Genomic DNA, 27,199 nt, shown 5'->3' on the forward strand with positions numbered 1-27,199 from the left:
CAGGTCTAGGGAGAAGGTAGAGAATGGAATTCTGGAGTCCAGGGAGAGAGCAATCTGAAGAACCCAATTTTTAAAATAGAAAAAAGAAAAAAGAAAAGCCTCACTGAGGCTGAGGATGCATTCTGGTTCTTATGATCACTTGTTCTCTAAACCATTTTAAAAATTAATTAACCAAAAAAAAAAAAATTAACCAGAGTCCTAGAGGTCACTGTTGACTAAGGATGATTATTACTTCCAGAAAGTTTTTTGTTTTGTTTTTAGCAAAGAAGTAAGAATTGCTCATATCTCAGAAACTGTCAGGGAGGAAATTTCCCAGTAAGAAAAAAATGCAAAAAGAAAATATTAGAATGGAGTCCTTCCATATATTTTACATGCTTGCCTTTGCTGAAGTTCATGAGATTTTGCAAAGTAAAAAAAAATTAGAACTATTTGTACTTAAGAGGAGAGGAAACAGCAAGATGTCCACAAAATAATTCCATATATCATCATGTGAATTCTCGGAAAATTCAGAGTATGTTCTGTTTTCAAAAGGAACCCCACAGGGCAATGGCTTTCCTGGGCATAAAAGGCAGAACTGAAATTATTTTTAAAGATGGAAGCCATAAAGATTAACAAGAAACAAACAGACAAGGCATTTGAATATTTTCTTCTTAACAAGGACTAGAAATATATAGGTTGGGGATGGGCACATATGTAACATTCAACCTGTATTTCTTAGGAGAAAAATATATCAAAACCATATTGTAAAGGAAAAATAATTAGAAGTGGAGGTGAGAGCCAAGAAAACAATAGATCTAGTTCTGATTCCATCAATGTGATATATGTAATATATACTTATCCCCCGACTTAATCTAAAACTAGGAAAGAGATGTGGTAGGAATGATTTTTCCTCCTCTTCCTCTTCCTGACATAGCCCATCATCTTCCTGGGGACTGGTATATGCTCATTTTCCTATAGGGAATAATACCATGTTTCTTTACTAATGAATCATAGATACACCATGAATAGTAGAGGCTGAGGAGAACAGCAAGGTGTTAAAGAGAAAAGAGGCTGCAAAGAAGGATTTTCTTTCCTTTTTCTTAAAAATTTCCTAATGATTACAAAAGGGGCAAAAATGTGGAAAAGGTAGTTTTTGAGAGTAGATGCTAAATGGGTAAAATCTATTGAGCAGTTGTTGGTGGGGGGCATGGTAGGGGTTGGAAATTGACCAGGAAGGAGGAGCCACTAAAATCTCCACTTTTTTTGTGGCCCTTTCATGGGTTGCAATTCTGAAGAAAATCTGTTTTTGTGTATATAGTTTTTTGAATTCCTTATCAACATATGGCTGGTTAATAATAATCAGTAAGGATGTTATTACTGATTAACTACCAGTTCTCCCTTCCACGAATGAGGAAAGGGACAATAGTATAGAGATCATGAATGAGAAAGTGCCACCCAAATGCAAAGTATTAATACCAATAAGTAAGTTAGCCTAATGCACTAGGTTGCAAATATCTCTGCACAGGGAATCATTCTAGACTGCAATATTCCTCATACATATAGTCACTGGGTTTTGTCAATTTTATCTCCTAAAAGTGACACAAATTCAGTAGGACAGGACTTCATTTCCCTCAAAGACCAACTAATAGGAACTGGCCATACCCTCCCCAGTGAAACAAATAAAACATGAACATATATATGGAACCACAGTTTTCAGACCTTGTATATCAGGATGACAAAACTGTGATCACTGAGATAGTGAAAATAAATTAGGTGTGCCCTACCATTGCACCACATTACTCTCTGGAGAGATTTTCCAGACCACAAATCAGGGCAGGAGACCCTGAGCAGAGCACAAAAGTCACTTGAGTTGAGGAGACAGGGCTGGGAATCCAGGGAGCTTAAGGTAAATATAGTATACTGGGAAAGTTGCACGGTGGGGGCAGGTAGCCCTGGATATCTGAAGAAGGTTCAACTCAAGTCTTCAGAAGAATATCAATAACATAGGCATGTGAGGAAACTACCCAAAGCTGGGAAAAGGAATACCCAAAAGGAGCAGAGGGAACAATCCCCAGAGCTCACACTGGAAGATGTTCATGTTCCAGCTATCCAGAATGTAACAACTCATAATTCATGCAGCAATTGATAAAATACTCAGATGATTGTTGAATCAGAAATGAGACAGAGTTAGCTTTAGAATAAAGCCTCTTACAGTTCCACATAATAAAGCTTAAAAGCAACCCTTGAAAGTATGAAACTGTTTCCAAATAATTAACTATAACTCAAAACTCTAAGAATATTTGTAGAAATAAAAAATATCAAGCACAAAACAAGGTAGAAAATTCACAAAGTCTGGAATCAAATATGTAATTACAAGTCATGCAAAGAAGCAGGAAAAATCACCTCCATAACTAAAAGAAAAATAAATTAATATATACAGATTCAGAAGTGACAGAGATGTTAGAATTAGTAGACAAAGAAATTAAAACAGTTATTATAACTATAATTTTATATGTTCAATGTGGTAATTAGAGTCAGTTGTCAACTTGGCCAGGTGAAGGGCACCTAGTTCTGTTGCTGTGGACATGAGTCAATGGTATGTGAACCTCATCTGTTGCTGATTACATCTGCAGTTGGCTAGGAGGTGTGCCTGCTGCAATGAATGATGTTTGACTTAATTGGCTGGTGCTTAAATGAGAGAGCACAATGTAGCACAGCCCAAGCAGCTCAGCATACCCCATCTCAGCACTTGCAGCTCAGCCCAGTTCTTTGGAGATGCAGAAAGAAATCACCCCAGGGAAAGTTGTTGGAACCCAGAGGCCTGGAGAGTTGGCCTGCAGAGACCATCCTGTGCCTTCCCACGTAAGAAAGAATTTCAGTTGAAAGTTAGCTGCCTTTCCTCTGAAGAACTAACAAAATAAATCCTCTTTTATTAAAAGTCAGTCCGTCTCTGGTGTGTTGCATTCCAGCAGCTAGCAAACTAGAACACTCAAGAAGGTAAAGAAAATATTTGGCCATAAATACAGAAATGGAAGAAATAAGAGACTGAAACTGAATTTCTAAACATGAAACTTACACTGTCTGAAATGAAAATAATATTAATTTGTTGATTAGATACTGTGGAAGAAAAGATTAGTGAACTCAAATATATAAAAATAGGAAACAGAAAAAACTGGAAAAAATATAAACAGTGAATTGTGAACCACAGGACAATTTCAAAGAGCTTTTATGTATATAATTAGAATTGGAGGGGGACTGAAAACTTATTGAAAAAGACATCCAAAAACTTTCCAAATTTAATGCAAACTCCAAGAAACTTAACAAATCCCAAACACAAGAAACAAGAAAACATACCAATGCAAATTATAAGCAAATTGATTAAAAGCAATGAAGAATGGAAAATCTTAAAAGTAGCCAAAGAAAGCAGACATTAGGTACAAAGAAAAAAATGGTAAGAATGACAGAACATTTATAAGAAGCAATGCAAACCAGAAGACAGTTGAACTGCATCTTAAAAGTAGTGGAAAAGAACAACAACATGTCAAACTAGAATTTTACAAAAAGGGAAATATCTTTGAAAAATAAGGCAAAAGTGAGATTTTTAAAAGATATATAAAATCTGAATTAATTAACCACCAGCAGACCTGCATTACAAGAAATATTAAAAAGAAGTCCTTCAGGCAGAAGGAAAAATGACACCAGAGGGAAATAATTATCTATTCAAAGAAATGAAGATCACCAGTAAAGGTAGATATGTGAATACATTTTTTTTTATTTTTGAAACTTCTTTGAAAGATAATTGGCCTGTTAAAGCAAAAATAATAATGTGTGGTAGAGTTAATAGCATGCAGAAGTAAAATGTATGACAACAAAGCACAAAGTCTAGGAGAGAGGAAAGTTATACTCTTGTAAAACTCTTCTACTACATGTGAAGTATAGCATTACTTGAAGATAGACAATGATAAATATACACTAGACTATAAATTAACTACTAAAAACAGGAAAAAGATTTATAGTCAATAAGCCAAAAAAAAAAAAGAGAGGGATGAAATGGAAACATAAAACTATGCAGTAATTCATGCCTATGAGTTACTTCTGCAGGACGTCTTGTTGCTCAGATGTGGCCTTTCCCTCTTTAAGCCCATCTTTGCAAGTGAAGTCATTGCCCTCCCCCATACATGGGACATGACATCCAGGGGTGAAAGTCTCCCCTGCAGCACGGAGATGACTTCCAGGGATGAGCTTGGCCCTGGAACCGTGGGATCAACAATGTCATCCTGACCAAAAGGGGGAAAAGAAGTGGCACAAATAAGGTATCAGTAGCTGAGAGAGTTCAAATACAGTCGAGAGGATACTCTGGAGGTCACTCTTATGCCAGCTTCAGTTAAACATCGCTACCTATCATAGCTTGCCAAACTCCAACCAAAACCATTCCTGACAATCCTAAAGAACACCTAGGGCATTATATAAGATTCCACAAAGGTTCCATGCCCTAGGGTAACTTTCCTGAAACCTACAACCTTAGTTGGGTCCCTAGATTAGATAAATCTTGAAATGCAGAGGAGCCAGCAGAGCATCAACTAGTTCCGTCCTCCTATCTCGTGTTATTGACGGCCCTTCCAACAAGAAAAAGTATAGGCACAGCCAAATACCCCTGAAGAGTGGGAGAAAGATCAATGGTAATGGAGTTATACAGAGAAGGTAGGGTTTAACAAATGAGTATGATTGTTGAATCATTATATTGATATTTCTTTTACTCTCTAGTGTCTTGGAGCGGCTAGTATAAAAAACCTAAAAATGTGAAATTGTAACCCATACTGAATACTAAAATCTGTTCTACAACTAATTGTTCTGAAGTGCTTTGAAACTTATTGCTTTTTTGGGTATGTATGTTATTTTTCACAAAAAAGGAAAAAAAAGTCAATTGTGATGATAAATGCATAGCTATATGATGATATTGTGAACCATTGGTTGTACACTTTGGCTGATTACATGGTATGTGAATATATTTCAATAAAAATATGCAGTAATTCAAAAGAAAACAGACAAAGAGGAAAAGGAAACAAAGAACAGATGGGAAAAACAGAAAATAATAAGGTTCTGGTATTTTAAACCTATCAAGAAACAGGTTAAATGTATATGGTCTAAATACTCCATTTTAAAGGCAGAGATAGAGACATTGGATAAAAAAGCAAGACCTAACTTAAATTTATATCTAACGCTCCTTAAATATAAAGCTACAAATAGTTAAAAGTAAAAGGATAGAGAAAAATATACTATGCTTTCACTACTAAGAAGAAACCTTGAGGTGCTGAAGCTGGAGCAGAGCAAGAAGGCAGCAAGAACAAGGTCACGGAGCACCATGTTCAGCAGCTGTGTAATGCATTCAAGACCTGCTGGTTATGACTCTTGCAATGCCAGGTGCAGCAGCTTGAGTCCCTGAGGAGGATGGTGCAGAAGCATGCAAAGGATATCCTGGCAGCCATTGCCACTGACCCATGCAAGAGAAAAGGCAACACATACAGTCAAGAAGTCCTTAGGGTCCTGTTTGATCTTTGATAAGGCAGTCAAGCCAACTCACCTGGGACAGAACAGTCTCTTCAATAAATGGTGCCTAGAGAACTGGATATCCATATGCAAAAGAATGAAAGAAGACCCATATCTCACACCCTACACAAAAGTTAACTCAAAATGGATCAAAGATCTAAACATTAGGTCTAAGACCATAAAACAGTTAGAGGAAAATGTAGGGAGATATCTTATGAATCTTACAATTGGAGGCAGTTTTATGGACCTTAAACCTAAAGCAAGAGCACTGAAGAAGGAAATAAATAAATGGGAACTCCTCAAAATTAAACACTTTTGTGCATCAAAGAACTTCATCAAGAAAGTAGAAAGACAGCCTACACAATGGGAATCAATATTTGGAAACAACATATCAGATAAAGGTCTAGTATCCAGCATTTATAATGAGATTGTTCAACTCAACAACAAAAAGAGAGCCAACCCAATTACAAAATGGGAAAAAGACTTGAATAGACACCTCTCAGAGGAGGAAATACAAATGGCCAAAAGGCACATGAAGAGATGCTCAATGTCCCTGGCCATTAGAGAAATGCAAATCAAAACCACAATGAGATATCATCTCACACCCACCAGAATGGCCATTATCAACAAAACAGAAAATGACAAGTGCTGGAGAGGATGCGGAGAAAGAGGCACACTTATCCACTGTTGGTGGGAATGTCAAATGGTGCAACCACTGTGGAAGGCAGTTTGGCGGTTCCTCAAAAAGCTGAATATAGAATTGCCATACGACCCAGCAATATCATTGCTGGGAATCTACTGAAAGGAATTAAGGGCAAAAACTCAAATGGACATTTGCACACCAATGTTTATAGCAGCGTTATTTACAATTGCAAAGAGATGGAAACAGCCAAAATGTCCATCAACAGATGAGTGGCTAAACAAACTGTGGTATATACATACGATGGAATATTATGCAGCTTTAAGGCAGGATAAACTTATGAAGCATGTAATAACATGGATGGACCTAGAGAACATTATGCTGAGTGAGTCTAGCCAAAAACTAAAAGACAAATACTGTATGGTCCCAATGATGTGAATCGACACTCGAGAATAAACTTGGAATATGTTATTGGTAACAGAGTTCAGCAGGAGTTAGAAACAGGGTAAGATAATGGGTAATTGGAGCTGATGGGATACAGACTGTGCAGTAGGACTAGATACAAAAACTCAAAAATGGACAGCACAATAATACCTAATTGTAAAGTAATCATGTTAAAACACTGAATGAAGCTGCATCCGAGCTATAGGTTTTTGTTTTGTTTTGTTTTGTTCTTACTATTATTACTTTTATTTTTTTTCTCTATATTAACATTCTATATCTTTTTCAGTTATATTGCTAGTTCTTCTAAACCGATGCAAATGTACTAAGAAACGATGATCATGCATCTATGTGATGATGTTAAGAATTACTGATTGCATATGCAGAATGGTATGATTTCTAAAAAAGAAAAAAAAATGGACAGCACAATACTACCTAATTGTAACGTAATTATGTTAAAACACTGAATGAAGCTGCATCTGAGCTATAGTTTTGTTTTTTTCTTATATATTTTTGTATTTTTTATTTTTATTTTTATTTTTTCTCTATATTATCATTTTATTTCTTTTTCTGTTGTCTTGCTATTTCTTTTTCTAAATCGATGCATATGTACTAAGAAATGATCATACATCTATGTGATGATATTAAGAATTACTGATTGCATATGTAGAATGGAATGATTTCTAAATGTTGTGTTAGTTAATTTTTTTAATTAATAAAAAAAAAAAAAAAGAGAAGTCCTTAGGGTCCTTAAAGAAATTGATAATGTGCTACAGAAGCTGCCTAATTAGCTGAGAAGAACCAGCTCACCATGTTGGATGAGGTCTATATTAATTCAGAGTCCCTGGGAGTCATACTGATTATTGGAGCTTGGAACTACCCGTTTGTTTTTGCCATTCAGCCACTCATAGGAGCCACCACTGTAGGAAATGCTGTGATTATAACGCCTTCTGAACTAAGTATGAATACAGCCAAGATCTTGGCTAGGCTCCTCCCTCAGTATTTAGACAAGGACCTGTATGTTGTTATTAATGAGCGTATTAAGGAAACCATGGAACTGCTGAGGCAGCGATTTGACCACGTTCTTTATATGGAAAATACTACAGTTGGAAACACTGTCATGGAAGCTGTTCCCAAGCACCTAATCCCAGAGACTGGAGCTAGGAGGGAAGAGTCACATTGCTACATTGATAAAGATTGTGACCCGGACATTACTAGCAGATAAATTACTTGGGGCTAGGACATGAATTATGGTCAAACTTGCATTGCTCCAGTCTACACTCTCTGTGAACCCTCCCTTCAGAACCAAAATATGCAGCAGATAAAGGAAAAATGAAGGAATTTTATGGAGAAAATGTAAAAGAGTCTCCTGATTATGAGAAGGTAATCAATACACGTCATTTCAAGAGGATATTAAGTTTGCTTGAAGGACAAAAGATAGCTTACAATGGGGAGACTGATGAGGTCACATGCTGTATAGCCCCAACTATACTTACTGATGTTCATCCTGAAACGAAGATGATGCAAGAAGAAATTTTTGGATCAGTTCTTCCAATAATGCTTGTGAAAAATGCAGATGAAGTCATAGAATTCACTATCAAGTGCAGGAGACCCCTAAGCTTTCTATATATTTTCTTATCTGATCAAACAGATGATTGACCAAACTTCCAGTGGTGGTGACACCAGCAATGATGTTATTATGCATTTCATACTCAATTATTTGCCCTTTGGAGGTGTGGGTGTCAGTGGGATGGGGGCTTATCATGTAAAACATAGTGTCAATACTTTTTCTCATCAATGAGCCTGTTTATTAAAAAGTTTAAAGAGAGAAAGTGCTTCTGGTATCTGTTGCTTCTGGTATCTTCCTAACAGCCAGTCAAAGGTAGACTTGGAAACATTTTTTCATTTTGAAACAATTCAACAAAGGAAAGCTTGGTCTTCTGTTGTTAGCTTTTCTGGGCATTGTAGCAGCCATGCTGGTCAAGGCTGGATGCTACTGAAGAATGATCCTGCTCAGTTGCCTCTACTTAATTATTTCTCCCCTCAAATTGTTAAACAGGCAGTAATTTAAAATCCCTACTAAAAATAGTAAGGTAAAATAAGCACATGCACTGTGATTAAACTCCCAAATCCATGCTATCCACCATTTATGCAACTTGCCCCTGCCCCATCATCTACATTCTGGGAAGCTTGTAACCCAGTCAGCCCTGAAGGCTGATTTGGTTAGGGCTGCATAGGGTTACCAGTAGTCTTCTGCTGTCCACAGAGGTGAGGCTAAATCTCCCCAGTTCCCTTTGAGGCCTGAAGCCCTAGAACTGGGTATGTGGGTGCCCACTCCTGGATCTGGCCTCCAGGAATTGGCCCTTGCTCAGACATGCCATCTGACCAGCAGCCCTCATACTTCCTCACCCAGCCATCATCTTCTGCTGTGTTTGCTTAATGGCAATCTGTTCACAGATACTTCTAGTGACTAATACCTCTAAAAGCATCCTGTAACTCCTAATGCTTCCTAGAAGTCAATTGCTGATTCCACACAAGTATCAGGTGTCATTCTTATGGCCTTGGGGTTGTAGAATTCTATACCTTATAAAAACTAACTGGCAATATTTAAAGGCTATAAGTAAAAGTACTTGCAAAAATACTCTCTCGGGGCCCTAAATTTGAAAGTTAATGGATATTTAAGGCTAAACCTCTGGGTTTCTTATTTCTGTAGCACAATGCAAGTAAATTGCACTTTTGAAGACTTCAGATAGATTCCTTTCAGCATAAATTCAACTCATAGAATTTAAAGTGGGGAACCACTTCCTCTCAATGAAAAGAGGCCTTGAATATTCAGGATTGAGGGGCTTGAGAGCCATCTGGGGCAGATGGTGGATTAGTTAGAGAAGTTTGAAGAATAACTCTATAAGCCTGGCAATTGACCATATAAAAGGGGATAGAGAACAAAGAAATAGGATCTATAAATATGGAGTTAGAGGATCTTGTAAGTAAGGGAGAAATTATTCTCCTCAGAGACTTACATGACCAAGAGCTGAGGCACTTCACCCATGCTGGGAACACACTACAGAAGAGGCCTCTTTGGAACCCAGCCTCTGAGGAAGATATTGAGCTGCGCTTCAGGGCCCCTGGCTCCCTTCCACCTCTCTGAGCATTCAATGAGAGAATACGATCCACTTTATAGAATGTATAATCAACTTTGCTAAATGAATTTCTTCTATAAAGGCTGACTGATGTATGTTATGCCATCTTTATTTATAATTCAAAGTGTCAGGATTTAATCTCTAGTCTAGTTTAGGGAAGGGTTGTTTAAGCTTTGGGTGTAACTGTCGGAATAATCAACTATTAAAAAATCTTAGACAAAATTTCAATGTAAAATTTCATCTTTAAACTGAATAATTGGCTTAGCTATGAGTGTGTTATGTTTCTGAATAAATACTTCATATTTGAAAAAATAAAAGAAACCTGAAGTGAGGATAGGACTTCTGGGATGGCGGAGTAAGGTCTTCTGAAAAATAGCATCTATAAAATCAATGGGAAAACTGGCAAAATATTGTCAAAATCAACTTTTGCAGATTTCTGGAAATTAATCAAAGACTCATGATACTTCAAGGAGCATTTGTTCAAGAGAAGCAGATGAATATCAGTAAGAATAGCAATTCTATGCCATTTTAACTTGCTTATTTCCATTCCTATCTCTCCAGATCTTCAGTAGCCTTGAAAACCTGTAGGCTAGAGCCACTTAAAGGACAATACTGGGTTGGGAGCTCCTCAAACAGTCACATTCCCAGAGAACTGGTACTATTTGACCTGTGTGAAAACTCCCTGGAAAAGACCCTAACATGGCTTGTCCTTATCTGACCTAATTTAGACCTCTCTCGGTGGAGTAAGCTTCATCCCAGGGCATTGGTTGAAAGCAATCAGTGATAAGTATTTAACATTGCAGCTGCTGAAGGAAACAATAACAGGGCAAACAAGGAGCTGGCCCCCAAATGTAAAAGGACGGTCTGGGGAATGAGATGTCCAGAGGGGTGCTTTGAAAAGCTTTGACATATTCCTGGGCTCTAGAAGGCCATGCACATTGCAAGGCTATGAGGATCCCCAAGAAAGATCTGAGAAGTCCCTAATCTCTCAATTTTGATGGACTCTGAGGCCCTGGGAAAGTAGGATGTAAAGGACAAAGCAGAATTGCAAACTACTGGAAGGTTGAAGTTGTTTTCAAATATATAAACAGAATTCCTCAGCAAAGCATTGAAGACTTATTGGTCCAAGGCATTTAAGGAAATATCTGTCCAATCATTAGCTGATAACTAAGTTAATCAAGAAGAGACTTTAGTGCTTACATATGGCAGGGAATATGTCCTTAGAGACTTAGCCCAAAAAAGTTGCTAAGTAAATGAATAGCAGCAATAACAATGACAACAACAAAACAGCAACAATAAAATACCCTGGGGGCAGGGATCTGATTTCCAGAATTGCCACATTATATTATTTAAAATGTTCAGTTTTCAACAAAATTGGTATAACTTTTCTTTTCTTATTTGATTTTAAAAGTTTACACAAAGCAAAAGTAATAAAACTGTGTTGATGGATTTATGTAAATATTTAATTTTGTTAATAATAATACAACAGAAGAAGGAGGGAGGTGGCTTTTTGTAAGCAATTACTTTGTTCATTACTGAAATTAAGTTAATATTAATATGAATTAGACTGTTTTAAACTAGGATGTTAATTTTAATCCTCATGACAACTATTTTTTTAACTTTTTTTATTAATTAAAAAAAATTAACAAAACATTTAGAAATCATTTCATTCTACATATATAATCAGTAATTCTTAATATCATCACATAGTTGCATATTCATCATTTCTTAGTACATTTGCATCGATTTAGAAAAAGAAATAAAAAGACAACAGAAAAAGAAATAAAATGATAATAGAGAAAAAAAAACTATACATACCATACCCTTTACCCCTCGCTTTCATTTACCACTATTTCAAACTGAATTTATTTTAACATTTGTTCCCCTTATTATTTATTTTTATTCCATATGTTCTACTCTTCTGTTGATATAGTTGCTAAAAGGAGCATCAGACATAAGGTTTTCACATTCACAGAGTCTCATTGTGAAAGCTGTATCATTGTTCAACCATCATCAAGAAACATGGCTACTGGAACACAGCACTACATTTTCAGGCAATTCCCTCCAGCCTCTCCACTACATCTTGAACAACAAGGTGATATCTACTTAATGCATAAGAATAACCTCCAGGATAACCTCTCGACTCTGTTTGGGATCTCTCAGCCATTGATACTTTGTCTCATTTTACTCTTCCCCCTTTTGGTCGAGAAGTTTCTCTCAATCCCTTGATGTTAATTCTCAGCCTATTCTAGGGTTTTTCTCAGTCCTTTGATGCTGAGTCTCAGCTCATTCCAGGATCTTTGTCCCACGTTGCCAGGAAGGTCCACACCCCTGGAGTCATGTCCCATGCAGAGAGGGGGAGGGTGGTGAGACTGCTCATCATATTGGCTGGAGAGACAGGCCACGTCTGAGCAACAAAAGAGGCTCTCTTGGAGGTGACTCTTAGGCCTAAATTTTAAGTAGACTTGACCTATCTTTTGTGGGGTTAAGTTTCATGTGAACAAACCCCAAGACTGGGGGCTCAGCCTATAGCTTTGGTTGTCCACACTGCTTGTGAGAATATCAAGAATTCAACTTGGGGAAGTTGAATTTCTCCCCACTCTCAGCATTCCCCGAAGGGGGCTTGCAAATACTTTTCCAGTCACTGATCAAATCATTCTGGGATTCATTGGGGGATCACTCTGGACAAACCAACAAAATCTCATGTGCTACCTGAGATTCCAAGTACTTATGACATTCAATCAAACTATCTACATGAGTTATATTAGGAAATGCTCTAGTCAAAATCTAAATTTTGTAACAAATAAACATTTTTTGCTTTAGTCTCACACATAAGGTGACATTTTAAAGTATTAGTTATCATCTATTTTCAGCACCCTGCAATAATGACGATCCTTTGTTCTTCCTCATGCAAAAACATTTTTAAAATTTGTACATTGTACATTTCACTATTATTAGACACTCTAGGAATTCCTAGATTATACCATCTCGATCTTTAACATCTATCTTTCTTTCTGATTTCATTTATGTCCCCAGCCCTCCTCCCTCTATCATTTTCACATGCAGCTTCATTCAGTGTTTTAACATAATTACATTACAATTAGGTAGTATTGTGCTGTCCATTTCTGAGTTTTTGTATCCAGTCCTGTTGCGCAGTCCATATCCCTTCAGCTCCAATTACCCACTATCTTATCCTATTTCTATCTCCTGATGGCTCATGACAACTATTAATGAAGTAACTTAAAAGATACAGTAAAAGGAAGAATAAAGGAATTAAAGTGTCATTCTAGAAAACATTTTACATGAAAGGAGAAAGTAATGGAGGAGTAAAGGATAAAAAAGATATATGACATACACAAAACAAATAGAAAAATGGCAGCTCTAAATTACTACTTTATCAGTAATTACATTAAATAAGAATGGGTTAAACATTCCAATTAAAATGCAGAACTTGAAAGAATGGATAAAATCATGCAATCCAACAATGTGCTGTCTACAAGAGAAACATAATAGATTCAAAGCCACAAATGGGTTACAAGTGAAAGGATGGATAAAAATATACCATACAAACAGCAACCAAAAGAGAACTAGAGTGGCTATACCAATATCAGCAAAATAGATTCTAAGAAAAAAAATCATTACTAGAGACAAAGAAAGACTATTAATGATGTTAAAGGGTCAATTCACCATAAATATTTAATAATTAGAAGCTTATATTCAACAGAATCCCAAATTCCATGAAGGAAAAATGGATAGAATTGAAGGGGAAAACAGATAATCCAACAAAAATAGCTGGAGATTTTAATATCCCAATTTCAATAATGGATATAGCAACTAGGCAGAATTTAAATCAGAAAATGAAAGATTAGACAAACAATAATCCATTTGGATCTATAGACATCTATAGAACACTCTACTCAACAAGAGACTATACATTACTCTCAAGTATACATAGAATGTTCTCTTGGATAGACCATATGTTAGAACATAAAACAAGCTCCAATAAAGTTAAAAAGATCTAGTCACATGGACATAAATTAGAAATCAATAGCAGAAGGAAATTTGGAAAACTGAAAAAATGCGGAATTTAAGCATTGCACTCCTAAATAGTCAATGGGTTGAAGAAATTAGAAAACCAAAACTTATGGGATACAGTTAAAGCAGTGCTCAGAGGGAAACTTATAGCTGTTTGTAACATATATAAATATATGGATTTGTAATATAAGAATTATATTAAAACATAAAGATCTCAAATCAATAACCATCTACTTTAAAAAACTAGAAAAATAAGAGCAAACTAAACCAATAGCAAGCCAAACAAAGGAAATAATAATAAGAACAAAAGTAAATGAAATACAGAATAGAAAAGCAATAGAGAAAAATCAACGCAACCAAAAGTTGGTTCTTTGAAAAGATCAACAAAATTAACAAATCTTTAGTTATATGGGACAATAATAAAAGAGAGAAGACTCAAATTATTAAAAACAGGAAAGAAAGAGGGGCATCACTAGCAACCTTACAGAAATAAGAGAGAATTATAAGAAACTATTATAAATAACTGTCTGGCAAAAATTAGATAACATAGAAAAAATGGACAAATTCCTAGAAAGGCAAAAACTGTAGAGATGGACCCAAGAAAGAATAGAAATTCTGAATAGACCTAAAACAAGTAGAGAGTCAAGTGAGTAATTAAAATCCACACACAAAGAAAAGCCCATGCCTAGATTGCTTCACTGGTGAAGTCCAACAAACATTTCAAGGAGATCTAGTACAAATACTTCACAAACTTTTCCAACAAATAGAAAAGGAGAAAACATATCCTTACTCATTCTATGAGGTCGAAATTACTCAAATCCAGACAAAGATATCACAAGAAAATAAAATTACAGAATATAGATACAAAAATTCTCAGCAAAATATTAGCAAGCCAAATCCAACAACATATAAAAAGAATTATAAACTGTGACCAAATAGGATCAGGCCCAAGAATACAAGGTTGGTATCCCATCTAAAAAGCAATCAGTGTAAGATACCATACTAATAAGTTAAACAGCAAAACCCCCATGGTTATCCAATAGATGCAGAAAAAGCATTGGACAAAATTCAACACCTTTAGTTATTATACAAACACTCAACAACAAAGAGTAGGAGGAAACTTTTTCAACTGATAAGAAGCATATATAAGAAGTCACAGACAGTCTTATCCTTAACGGTGATAGACTGAATGGATTTCCCCTTAAGTAAGAAACAAGGCAAAGATGTCTGCTTTTGCCACTTCTGTTTAATATTTCACTGGAATTCGTTACAGTGCAATTAGGCCAGAAAAGAAATAAAAGGTGCCAAGATTAGAAAGGAAGATATAGAACTACCTCTATTTGGAGGTGACATGATATATAGAAGATCTAAGGAATTCACAAAAACATTAAAACTAATAAGTGATGAGTTTAACAAGGTTGCAGAATATAAGATCAAAATACAATAACTGATAGCATTCTAAACACTAGCAATGAGAAATATGAAAATGAAATTAAGAAACCATTCCATTTACCACAGTATCAAAAATTCTTCTAAATTAATGTAACAAAAAAGGTGCCAGAATTGGACACTGTTTTGGTTTGCTAAGCTGCTGGAATGCAATATATCAAAAATGGGTTGGATTTTACAATGGGGATTTATTAGTTTACACATTTAGATTTCTAAGACCTTGAAGATGTCCAAATTAAGGCATCAAGAGGAAGTTATCTTCTCTGAGGAAAGGTTGCTGGCATCTGGGGTTCCTCTGTCACATGGCTGGCATCTGCTGGTCCTTCACTCCCAGGTTTCATTGCTTTCAGGTTCTGATTCCAATGGCTTTCTCTCTGAGCCTCTGTGAGTTCTCTTTTAGCATATCCAGGGCATTTCTCCTTCTGTGATCTGCGGGTTTTCTATCTTTAACCTCTCATAAAGGACTCCAGTAAAGGATTAAGTCCCATCTTAAATGGGGTGGGTAAATTCTCAACTGAAATAACCTAACCAAAAGTTCCCTCTGCAAAAGGTCTGCACCCACAAGAATGGACTAAAAGAACATGGCCTTTTCTGGTGTACATAACAGCTGCAAACTACTACAGATACTGAAAATTACAAAACATTGCTGAAAGAAAGAAAAGAAGACCTAAATAAATGGAAAGACACCCCATGTTCATGGATTGGAAGACTTAGTTTTGTTAAGATGGCACTGTTTCTCAAATTGATACAGAGTTAATGCAACCCCTATCAATATCCTAGCTTCCTTATTTTGTAGAAACTGGCAAGTGGATCTTAAAATTCATATGGAAATTCAGAGTCCTAGAATAGCCAAAACAATATTTAAAAAGAAAAAGTTGGAGGACTCATTTTCAACTTTAAAACTTACTACGAAGCTACAGTAATCAAGACTGTGAAGCAATGACGTAAGAATAGACACACTGATAAATAGAATGGAATTGAAAGTCCACAAGTAAACTCTTACATTTAAGGTCAAATGAATTTCAACAAGAGTTGCTAAGACCAAGAAATGGAGAAAAATTGTCTTTTGAGAAATGTTCCTGGGACACCTGGATATCCACATACAAAAGAATGATATTGGAGCCCTAACTCATACCATATTAAAAAATTAACTCAAAATGGATAAGAAAACTAAATGTAAGAGCTAAAACTGTACAACTCTTACAGTCATAGGAGTAAATATTTATGGCCTTGGATAAGGCAATGGTTTATTAAATATGACAATGAAAGCAAATGTGATAAAAGAAAAAGAAATGGATAAATTGGACTTGCCAAAATTATAAACTTCCATTCTTCAAATAACACCATCAAGAAGGTGATAAAACAATCAACAGATTGGGAGAAAATATTTGCATATTTTCTGCAAATATCTGTTAAAGAACTCACGTCCACAATGTGTAAAGAACTCTTATAACTTAGCAGTAAAAAGGCAAATAACCCAATTAGAAATGGGGAAAGGATTTCGGTGGACATTTCTCCTGAAAAGATAGAGAAATAGCCAATATGCACATGAAAAGATGTTCAACATCATTAGTCATCAGGAGAATGCAAAGCAAAACCATAATAAGCTACCTCTTTATACCCATTAGGGTGGCTAAAATTTGTAAGAGACAAGTGTGGGTAATGATGTGTAGAAAATAGAATCCTCATTGTTGTGGGGTTATAAAACAGTGTAAATTTTATGTGTGGCCCCTTTGGAAAACTGTTTACCAGTTCCTCAGAATGTTAAACAAAGAGTTACCATGTTATTCTACAGTTCCACTCCTAGGTATATATCCAAGAGAAATAAAAACATATGTTCATGCAAAAAATTCAGGTACAAGTGTTCATAGCAGCATTATTTATAATAGGCAAAAAGAGGAAACAATCAAAATGTCCCTCAACTGATGGTTGAATTAACAAAGTGTGGTCTAGTCATATGATGGAATATTATTTGCAAATATAGAGAAATGTAGTTCTGATGCATACTACAATATGAACGAAATTTGAAAGCATTAGGCAAGTGAAAGAAGCTTGTCACAAAACATCACATAATATATGATTCCATTTATATCAATTGTCAAAAATCCAAAATAGGCAAATCCATAGAGACAGAAAGTTGATTAATGGTTGCCAGGGACTAGGGGAAGGGAGAGTGGGAATGACTGCTAATTGGTGCGGGGTTTCTTTTTTGGGGTGATGAAAATGTTCTGAAATGAGATAGCAGGGATGGTTCCACAACTCTGTGGATATACTAAAAATTGCTGAATTGTACACTTTAGTAGAGTGAATTTTATGGTAAGTGAATTACATCTCAATAAAACTGTTAAATTTAATAAATTCATCAGGAGAACATAGCAATTTTAAATGTTCATACACCTAATAACATGATTAAAATTTCAGTGGAATATTTCTGTTTCTTCTCTGTTAATTGCCACAGTTTTGGCCTTTTGCTCTTGGGCTATAGAAATAGATTCTTCAGTGATCTCCAGTTCTCCAATTACACAAATTGGAGGACTTCTCAGTCCTCTTCAATTCTTCCATCCCCCCTCAAGACTTAGCATGTTCACACAAGAAAGTCCTCCAGACTTGAGACTTATGTCAAGAGGTTGCCTTCCTGATTACTGCCTTCCCCTCCGCACTCTCCCAGCTCCAACCTTTTGGCAGGTGGGGCTCAGGACCATAAGCCAACCCTGGTGGAGAGAGATTCTGCGGCTACTAAATTTCTAGCAGAAGGGACAAACTTCTATTTTTGAATATGTACTATGTACAATGGTAGGTATGAAATGGCTGTTTAGCAGGGTTACACAAGATATATTTTGGCATTCAATATTTCTAACGTGGGGGTCCATTTTCAATTTCCACAGAATCAAAACCTTATTATTTCAGAAAACATATGATAGGTTAAGAGGCGGTTTCTAGAGTACAGAAATAAGAGGCAGAGAGGATCCAGTGAGGAAGAAAAAGGGTTGCAGGGTCATCCTGAATAGGAAAAATCCTGTCAGCAAGTGTTTCAGTTTGTATTCAAAGAAACAAACCTCCTTTAGCTGCCATCACTCTTTTTTTATTTTTTTTATTTTAGTTATCCATGACTTCCTCTTGTGAGGGATGAATATTAATATAGATATTGCTATCCCCACCTCCCAAATGTTGGTGCATATCTGGCTAGTTTTAGTTTCCCACTGGATGCTCTTTAACTTAACATAACATAGCTAACCCTGCATTCTCGTAGCATTCCTCTGGTCTGGATGTCTGGCTCTGTAAGAAGTGAATATTATTGCTTTGCCCTTCCTCCACCTTTCCTCTTTCTGTTCCTTGCCATCACTCTTAATAATGCAATACCCTCCTGCTCTGCCCCAGACAATGTGAGGTCCTGAGCTTACGAAGATGTATAAGGTATGACTTCATATTTTAAATGGGAAAGAAACACAAACCAATTCCTTAGGAAAAATCATATTTAAATAACCCAAACCTACAGTAAATGTTTTGCACCTGCAAGTTAAATGTATAATTACATTCAGCAAATTACTTACACTATAATTTGACACACTTATGTTTAACTTCTGCTTAGTGTCTTTTTAACACTCCAAGTTAAAAAAAAAAACCAACCCAGTACCACTATAAATGCCTGGACCATGTGGATCCCAGCTAAGTATTGCAGTAAAAATTCAAGTGTCCAGAATAGGCAACATAGTTTATGATGCACTCCTCACAGAGGTTCATTAGCCAGGCTTTCCATGTAGGTGGGTGATGATTTAAGACCTACCACTTTATATGTGTTTTCTATTCACTGGACTATGCTTTCAATAATGACAGAAAGTATGTCTTTCATCTCTGAAGTTACAATGTCCTGGCCTGGATATACAGTAGGCAGACTAAACATATGTGTAGGGAACAAGAAAAATACAAGCTCCAGAAAGTGAGAAAAAAAGTTTCTGAAAAATTTGAACTTGGATATTTCTGAAAATTATAAAAATTTACCATGGGGTTGAGGGAATAGGAATTCTGATCATTTCCTTACATATTTTGCAGTTTAGTATTGTTTTCAGTTTAAATTATCTTTGGAGTGTTCATGGCAAGGGGGATGTTCTAGTTTGCAAGCTACCAGAATGTGATATATAAGAAACAGAATGACTTTTAAAAAGGGGAATTTAATAAGTTATAAGTTTATGGTTCTAAGGCTGTGAAGACGTCCCAATTAAAATCTATAAAAATGTCCAAATTAAGGCACCAACATGGGTTACCTTCACTCAATAATGGCTGATGAAATTCAAGGTGTCTTTCTCAACTGGAAAGGCACGTGGTGAGCATGGCGACATCTGCTAGCTTTCTTTCCGGCTTCTTGTCTCATGAAGCTCCCCCAGGGGCATTTTCCTTCTTTCCCTCCAAAGGTCTCTGACTATGTGGGCTCTCCTGGTTCTCATCACCCTGCCATGGCTCTGCTCTCATGGTTCTGTCATGGCTCTCAAGCTTTCTCCAAAATGCTTCCTCTTTTAGTGGGTTCCAGGAAACTAATGAAGACTCTCCTGGAATGGATGAAGTCACATTTTCATCTAATCAAGGTTAAAACCCACAAGTGGGTGAGTCATATCTCCTTGGGAACAATAAAATAGCTCCTAGCCAGCAATACTGAATGAGGATTAAAGGACCTGGCTTTTCTGGGGTCCACCACAGATTCGAACCAGCACAAGGGACATATAATTTTTTCAGTGCTCATGGCCTCTAACTGTCTTAATTGAGCTCTAACAATGTCTACTGCAGTGCCTATCAAATAGTAAATGTTCAATTAAAATGTGTTGAGCGAATAAAGTGTATGTGTCTATGTGATCAGCTTTATGATGAACAGTGGCTCAATAGATGCATTTTATTTGGTAGGCCATTGTTGGAATGCATACTGTGTTTTATACTGAGAAGTCAGATAATGAATACTTCAATTTAATCAAAATTCTTAGTTCTTTGTTGGTTACCTAAGCTAGAGGCAACCTGAGTACCAGCTATGAAACAAGGCCATCAAATTAATTATTTTTGAAGAATATAGACAGAAATGGTGATATCCCAGTGATTGAGGATTTTACTTTAAAAATCTTAGCAATAATAACAACATTTAAAATTAATTTAAACTCATTTTTTGTGCATTTAAAAAATGATTCAGAACATTTCTCAGTCATTTTATTAATTCCAGAGCAGATGGGAGATAAAGTTTTATAGGACTGACCATAGTGACAGATTTGAACAGTCCATTCAGACAGAAGCCAATTCTTTACTCTGAAAATAATTGAATTGGCTTTAACTAAATAGATTAAAAAAACCTTTGTTTTGGCATTGTTTATATACTGACTTGGTTTTCCCATTTTGCAGCAGAGGAAACTGCCTGCAGAAAAGTATTTGCAAAATGTCTCATAGAAAATCAGAATTAAAACACAAATCCTAGCCCAGAGATCTAATTCATAACTGCTATAGAACACTGTGTTTCTAACAGTAGGCCATTTCATAGTAGTTGGTCAAAAAACCAATTTTACAGATTAAGATCAGCATAAAAGATAGAAAATATCAAATTATGCCATATGTAGTAAAGGCATTTTTTTCAGAAATGTTTAATTCGGATGTGTGTGTATGTGAGTGTGAATATGTCAACATACTGGGTCAAAATGGAAAATGTATTTCTTATGTGGGTTGCTGTCAAAAAAGTTTGAAAAGTACTGTAGTAGTGCTTCTTTTCTCCAAGGCTATGTATGCAAAATACATATCTTAGTTCAGCCCAACGGCAACAGACTAATACTTAATACATACCAACTGGGTACTGCCCAATAAAAGATAACTCTCTAAGAGGTACTCTGGAAGAGCTAATGTAAGAGACCTGAGAAATATTTTATGCTCTCATTGTAGAGCTATGAATCTTCCACAATATTCAACAGATTGGTGAAAACTGAAAAATTCATCCATAAATTCCCAAACATCCAATAAGAAATACAGGTGATATAGACTAGAGTGAAACTAAAATTCTGAATGATTGATTCAATTTTTCCATCTTCCTATAAAAACTGGCTTTTTGCAGCAAAGATACTGCCTCAAATAAATTGACACTCCAAAAAGAATTGTTCTTTCATTCCAAACAATGCTTGCATTTCATTATTTTTTCTCTTAGATTTGCAAGAGGCATCCACTCCAATTCTCCTAGACTATTTGCGTAAAACAGAATGTGCTACTCATAAGTGACAGGTTAAAAATTAGATCTATGTTTGGAATTAATTCATCTTCCTTTTCCTGCCAAATCACCTTGTCTTGTGGGGAAATACTGAAGAGTGAGAGAAAGACATGCAGTAGAATCTGCCTTCCAGGGGATAATTAATTCCTCATTTTTGATATTTAAGCTCTTAACCCATAATTAAAGACAGAGGAAACACTCCTTGGTGCTCTGGGCACCCCACACCTGGTCCAGGTGTGAGCTCATGCTTCTAATTAACTTTTAAGGAAGCCTTAAAAGTATCTACCATGCAACATTTGTCCTCTGAACCTTCCTCTCTATATTATATATATTTTATAATATTATATAAAATTATATAATCTTATATAATACAACATAATTTATATTATATAATATATATTCTATATTGAGGACATATAATGTCTTCAATCATTCTAGCAATCCCTTCTCTAATATCCTATACTTTCACAAGGCCCACCCTGGCTAGCTCAGACACTCTGTTTCAGGTCCTGCAGTACCTGCCTTTCTTTATAACAGACATTCCTTCTTCCATTGAAGCTGACCTGATTTCAGTTTTCTGCTAGGTAATAATGTATGGTAATTAGTTTTCCAGATAAATGAAGCTTTAATGAGTGTGCTAACTAATGAGACTAGGCCTGCTCAATTCTAAGTAAAAGGCTCAAATAATTGCTATTCACTAGTGTTATTATCTATCAGTTCTTCAATAAGGAGAGCTAAATATTTCACAAGAGGGTAGGGATGGGAGACACTGATGCTGGGAAGGGAAATGACTTATCGCTGACATTCATTCCATTGGGATCTTATCCAGTCAGCTAACAATTGAGCCATAGAAACTAGCCGTGACATTTCGATGTAGCTGAGTCAGGAGGCCTAGATTTCATCACCATTCTGTATGGAACCTGTGGCTCGCTAATCTCTCTTTAGCTTCCTCATATGGTTGAACCAGAAGATTGCATGGTTCTTTCCTGCCCTAAGTTTCTATGTTCAAAGTAGTTCCAGCTGGGAAATTTCTTCTTTCTGACCTTTCCGTGATTTGACCCTTTACCTTCCATCACAACCTGCCTGTAGACCCCAAGCAGCTTAAGTTCTTTTACTTGAAAAGGAAATTTTGCTGAATATTTGATCGATCATTCATTTTAGTTTGCCTGGTTCAGTCCTGGTTTATGCCTGCTGTCTCAAGGTCTTTATTAATAGCACCCACTTTTGCTAAGTGTCTAGTTTGGATCACAAGTTGTATGACCATCTTAACTGAGGTAAGCAGAATCCAGGTGAGAAGACTAATTTTAAGAATTATAGTTGGTAACCAAGTTGTCATCATTTTATAGTTCAGAGGCCTTCAGATTTGCTGAAAAGATGACTAAAATGTACCTAACTTTCCCTACCAAAGAAGTGCTCTCAGCACATTTCTATTAAAGGATATTTCCTGCTTGTGTATGTATAAAGCTCCTAAATTGAAGTTTAGCTCAAGGCAAACCAATCCCTATGCTCTAACAACAAATCCCTTCCATGTTGAAGCCCCTTGTAGCTGGATTCCTTCCTCCTGTGTGAAGCATAAACATATTTACTATAGTTCCAGTTACAAGCTCTGCCTTGGGACTCTTCATATTTAGAGTATAACTCCGTAAGCAATAGTTTTTATCCCTGGAAAGAAGAAAAAAAATCTCAAACAAATAAATAAAGCATTTCATTTGATTTTTTTCCTGTGTTCCAAAATTAAAATGCGAATTCCTGGGCCTGGCAAGGAGGAGGTAGAAATATCATTTGCTTTCAAGACTAGGCCTCTAAGACCACAAGGAGGGAGGCAAAGATTAAAATAGAATCTGAACAGTCTTTTATCTGTCTGTACATTTCTATCTTAGAGAGGCCAGCAGAGTCTGAGTATTTTGAAAACCTGATTATTATTATACCTTGCATGTGGTGGAAGCTCACTATTCACCCAAACACATCAGGACTTTGCTCACAGTACATTTTTGTTTAATGGAAGTTTAGTCTTACATTTGTCATATTCAAGCCCCAACATGTCTGAACAAGGACCCCGAAGTTGCTATTCTAGTGAACATCTTACCTTTTTTAAAGAAGCCACTTTGAAAGTCATCAGTCTCTCACACACCACTAAGAAAAACAGACACTTACTCTGAGGTCTTAGCCTGGTGATTTTAATGGAATCCAGAAGCTTTCTGAATAAAAAAGAAAATAAACTTAAAAAAACATGAGATAGGGCAGATCACAGGTGGCTCAGCTGGCAGAGTTCTCACCTGCCATGCCAGAGACCCAGGTTCCATTTCTGGTGCCTGCCCATGCGAAAAAAAAAAAAGAGAGAGAGAGAGAGAGAGAGAGAGAGAGAGACATTGTTCCTATAGCAATTGAAAGACTAACTGAAGAGAAAGTGTTATCTCACCTGAATCACTCTTTCCGCTTCAGGGTTCAGGGGGTAGAAGGGTGTCTTAGCAATAGTATACATACATATCTATATATCTGCATACATACACACATACATACATACATGCATGCATTTCAGGATTCATATGAAACTACCCAAAGAACATGGGATTTGATGACCCTGGATTCCCTTAGATGTTCCGGGGATCAATTCCACCTTTAAAACACCTAATCCCTGTTGAAAAACAGGGGATGAGTTTCACCAAAATACAACAGAATGACTTTAGGCTCTTGAATGATAAGATCCCAGCACTGGGTCTTTCTGCTAGTGATAAGAAGTTTTAATGGAGGAGGGTGGGAGTGGGGAGCAAGAGCATGAGATTGTGGGTACTGAGGATGGTTAATTGTCTTCCTACAAATCATCATTAACAGGAGTACTTTAGTGTATCTAAGACTCTAAGACAGAAGGAAACCTACTCCCACTATGGATGTCAGAGGAGGGCTGTATTATAAGGCATTATTATAAAGCCTGGGTTGTTTAATCTGCAAGAGCAAATACCATCTGAATGGTTTCATCACTTACAGAGAAGACATTTACAGTTCAATAAACATTTATTGAATATGGCCACATATCAGCATCAAGCACAACCAAAGGGTGGATCTCTGACCTTTAAGAAATTGTTTCTCCTCTCCTCTCCTCCCCTCTCCTTCCTTCTACTCCCCTCCCCTCTTCAACTCTTCTCTACCTTCCACCCTCCCCCTTTTCTTTTCTTTCTCTCTCTCCTCCTCTCTCTCCCTTCCTTCCCTCCCCTGACCTTTCCTTCCTTCCTTCCTTCCTTCCTTCCTTCCTTCCTTCCTTCCACCCATCCTTTCTTAAGAGAGAGAGTAAAAGAAAGGAAACCTAGAGAAACCCAATCTAGGAGAATCAAATGACAGACCACAATGTAGGGTTAAGAGCCAAAACAAGATTTAAATAGATTGATTCCTTCAACCTACACTGCTTCTCCTGAACTCTTTTGTGATATTTTGTCTTAGCTAAATTATATTTCTAAAGCAAAGATTTCTCAATGTTGGACTGGCAGTGGTGAAAATTTTAAAGCTAAGAAAGACAAAAACATAAAACAAAAGCCAAGAAAAGGATAAATAATGAATATTTCACAAACAAATTTATTAAAATCAGTGTTTTTTATTTTTAGATTATATTCTTTCTTCCTTCCTTTTGTTTGGCATTAAAATATCCTTTTACTTTTTTGTTCGTTGGTTTGCTTGTTTTTGTTTTGCTTGGGTAGGCACTGGGAATCGAACCCAGGTCTCTGGCATGGCAAGTAAGAACTCTGCCACTGTGCCACCATTGCCTGCCTGATATCCTTTTACTTTTAATGAAACAAAATGATAACAGAGGATGGTGATATATTTAATGCTCCTAATCTGGCAAATTTAAAAGTTGGCAACTCTATGGAGGTCCCATCCCAATTTTATTGGTTAGGTTAAAAAGATAAGGACTGAATGGAAGAGTGTTTTTGTTAATAGTTATTTTTTTTTCTTTCTAAGAAACAAGAGGAATGTAATCAATATTAAACATTCATATCCATTTCAGCCAGTCTTTGGCTAGGGATCCCAGAGCCCCCAGGAGTGTGGTGCGGCTGGAGAAGCTCTCTTTGGTCAGTCTGTCCCAAGGCCTGCTTGTCCTGAGATTGTGCACTGCTGCACTGCCTTTTGGCTCTTTTCCTGCAGCTAGTCTCTGCTGCCACTTGCCACTTGCCATCCTTACTCCAAAAGGAGAACCGGTGAATATGGATTAAAATTATCTCATAGAAACCAACTAAATCAGTCCCTTCATTTTACAGATAAAACCCTAATTATTCTTTTAAGAGAAGAGAAAAGGTGATTCTTTTTGGTGTGGGGACTGAAATTATCCAGACACTGTCCTCATTTTTTCTACTTTGCTTTGCAAGTATGGCTATAGACTCTGAAACCATGAGGGAGGAGGCATTGCAGGGGGAAACTTTTGTCACTGGCATAGAACTTGCCAAGGAGAAATAACATGAGCTTGTTTTGGCTGCATTCTTTTACTAAGTCTCCAGCACTAGATCACAGAAAAAAGTAATATCCACTCAGGGATATTATCTTTATATTTCAAGACAAGTAAGTTTTTGTAAGTGCATTAATACTCAGCAAGCCCAGGCAAATTTCTGCTTCAGTAGAAAAAAATCACAACAGTCTCTGCTCTTCATCAATCTACCTATCTGTATTCTAATATGATGGCATTACCAAGAACAAATAATTAGTTGGAAGTAGCTAGTCAAATGCAAAGAGAGTCAAGTAAACCAGCTCCCATGAATTCATTTAGCTTATTTCAGATTTTCTGTTATTAAATTGCTTATGCAAAGTTGCTTATAATAAAACAAAATAAAGGATGGATTGAGGGCATCTTGTCAGATTTCAATCATTGTAGATTAATTATGTTTTTCAAAAACGAAGCACATTGTTTGAGATGTTTCCAAGCTCGGCAACACCCAGGATGACATGTCAAAAGGAAGATTGGTTTAGGCAAGTAAATGTTTGCAGATTACTTGTGGTTGAATGATTGCCAGGCTTCATACTTAGTAAATACAAAGTCTGATTTGTGGAGCCAAAACTATTCTACTGGGAGGCAGGCACTGACAGATCCAGTCATCAGGTAAGTTTGTGTAAAGATGCAGAAAGTCATTAGGGGATAAGTGTTTAACTACAAAATTTTCCTTGGCAATGCCAAACTGCTAGGCATCAACCATTTCTGGACAGGATCCTATGCAAGTTTTTTTTGATGGTATAGCTTGTATACCATGGGATTTTTCTTTTCTGGTAACTTGATGAAAGGGGATGGAGTAGCAGAGAGAAATTTAGAAAGCCACATCTCAAGGGGGATATTTAAGCATCAAAGATAGATAAAGTGTAAACCAACCACAGATTAACAGTATTTATACAAAGTAAGTTCTTTAGAAACATGACTTGGATATGGGCTGCTTTTCACTATTTTTCAGAGAAAGTTTTATGTGATGAAATTATGGACAAATTTGAGAAAGTACTCCTATATAAACTGCAGAGATAGTATAGAGAGTTCCCATATACCAAGATAAACATGTAGAACTTGTTAGCTGGGGAGTTAGAACAAGTAAAAAGGAACTAGGGAAAGGTTTAGATTCATGGTGTGAATAATAAAAAAAATGATGAAAATTCGGATTCATCTTTAACTTTTTAGTAAGGCTTTCCACAACATCAGACTGGGAAGGATGAACAAAGTGAAGCTGTAGAGAGTAAAGAAAAGAATACATGCATTTTGTCAAAAATTTTTTTCTGTATCCA

The 27,199-nt window shown here is 36.4% G+C and overlaps 1 long non-coding RNA gene and 1 pseudogene across 6 annotated transcripts in view; one reads left to right on the forward strand and one right to left on the reverse strand.

Moving 5' to 3' along the window:
- The window catches only part of LOC143647203 (uncharacterized), a 234,497-nt gene that overhangs the window by 180,023 nt on the left and 27,275 nt on the right, over positions 1-27,199 (reverse strand). The window lies entirely within an intron of this gene.
- LOC143646360 (aldehyde dehydrogenase family 3 member A2 pseudogene) lies at positions 1,416-8,607 on the forward strand (annotated as a pseudogene).

Source organism: Tamandua tetradactyla, chromosome 9, assembly GCF_023851605.1.
Source record: "Tamandua tetradactyla isolate mTamTet1 chromosome 9, mTamTet1.pri, whole genome shotgun sequence".
Lineage (NCBI taxonomy): Eukaryota > Metazoa > Chordata > Mammalia > Pilosa > Myrmecophagidae > Tamandua > Tamandua tetradactyla.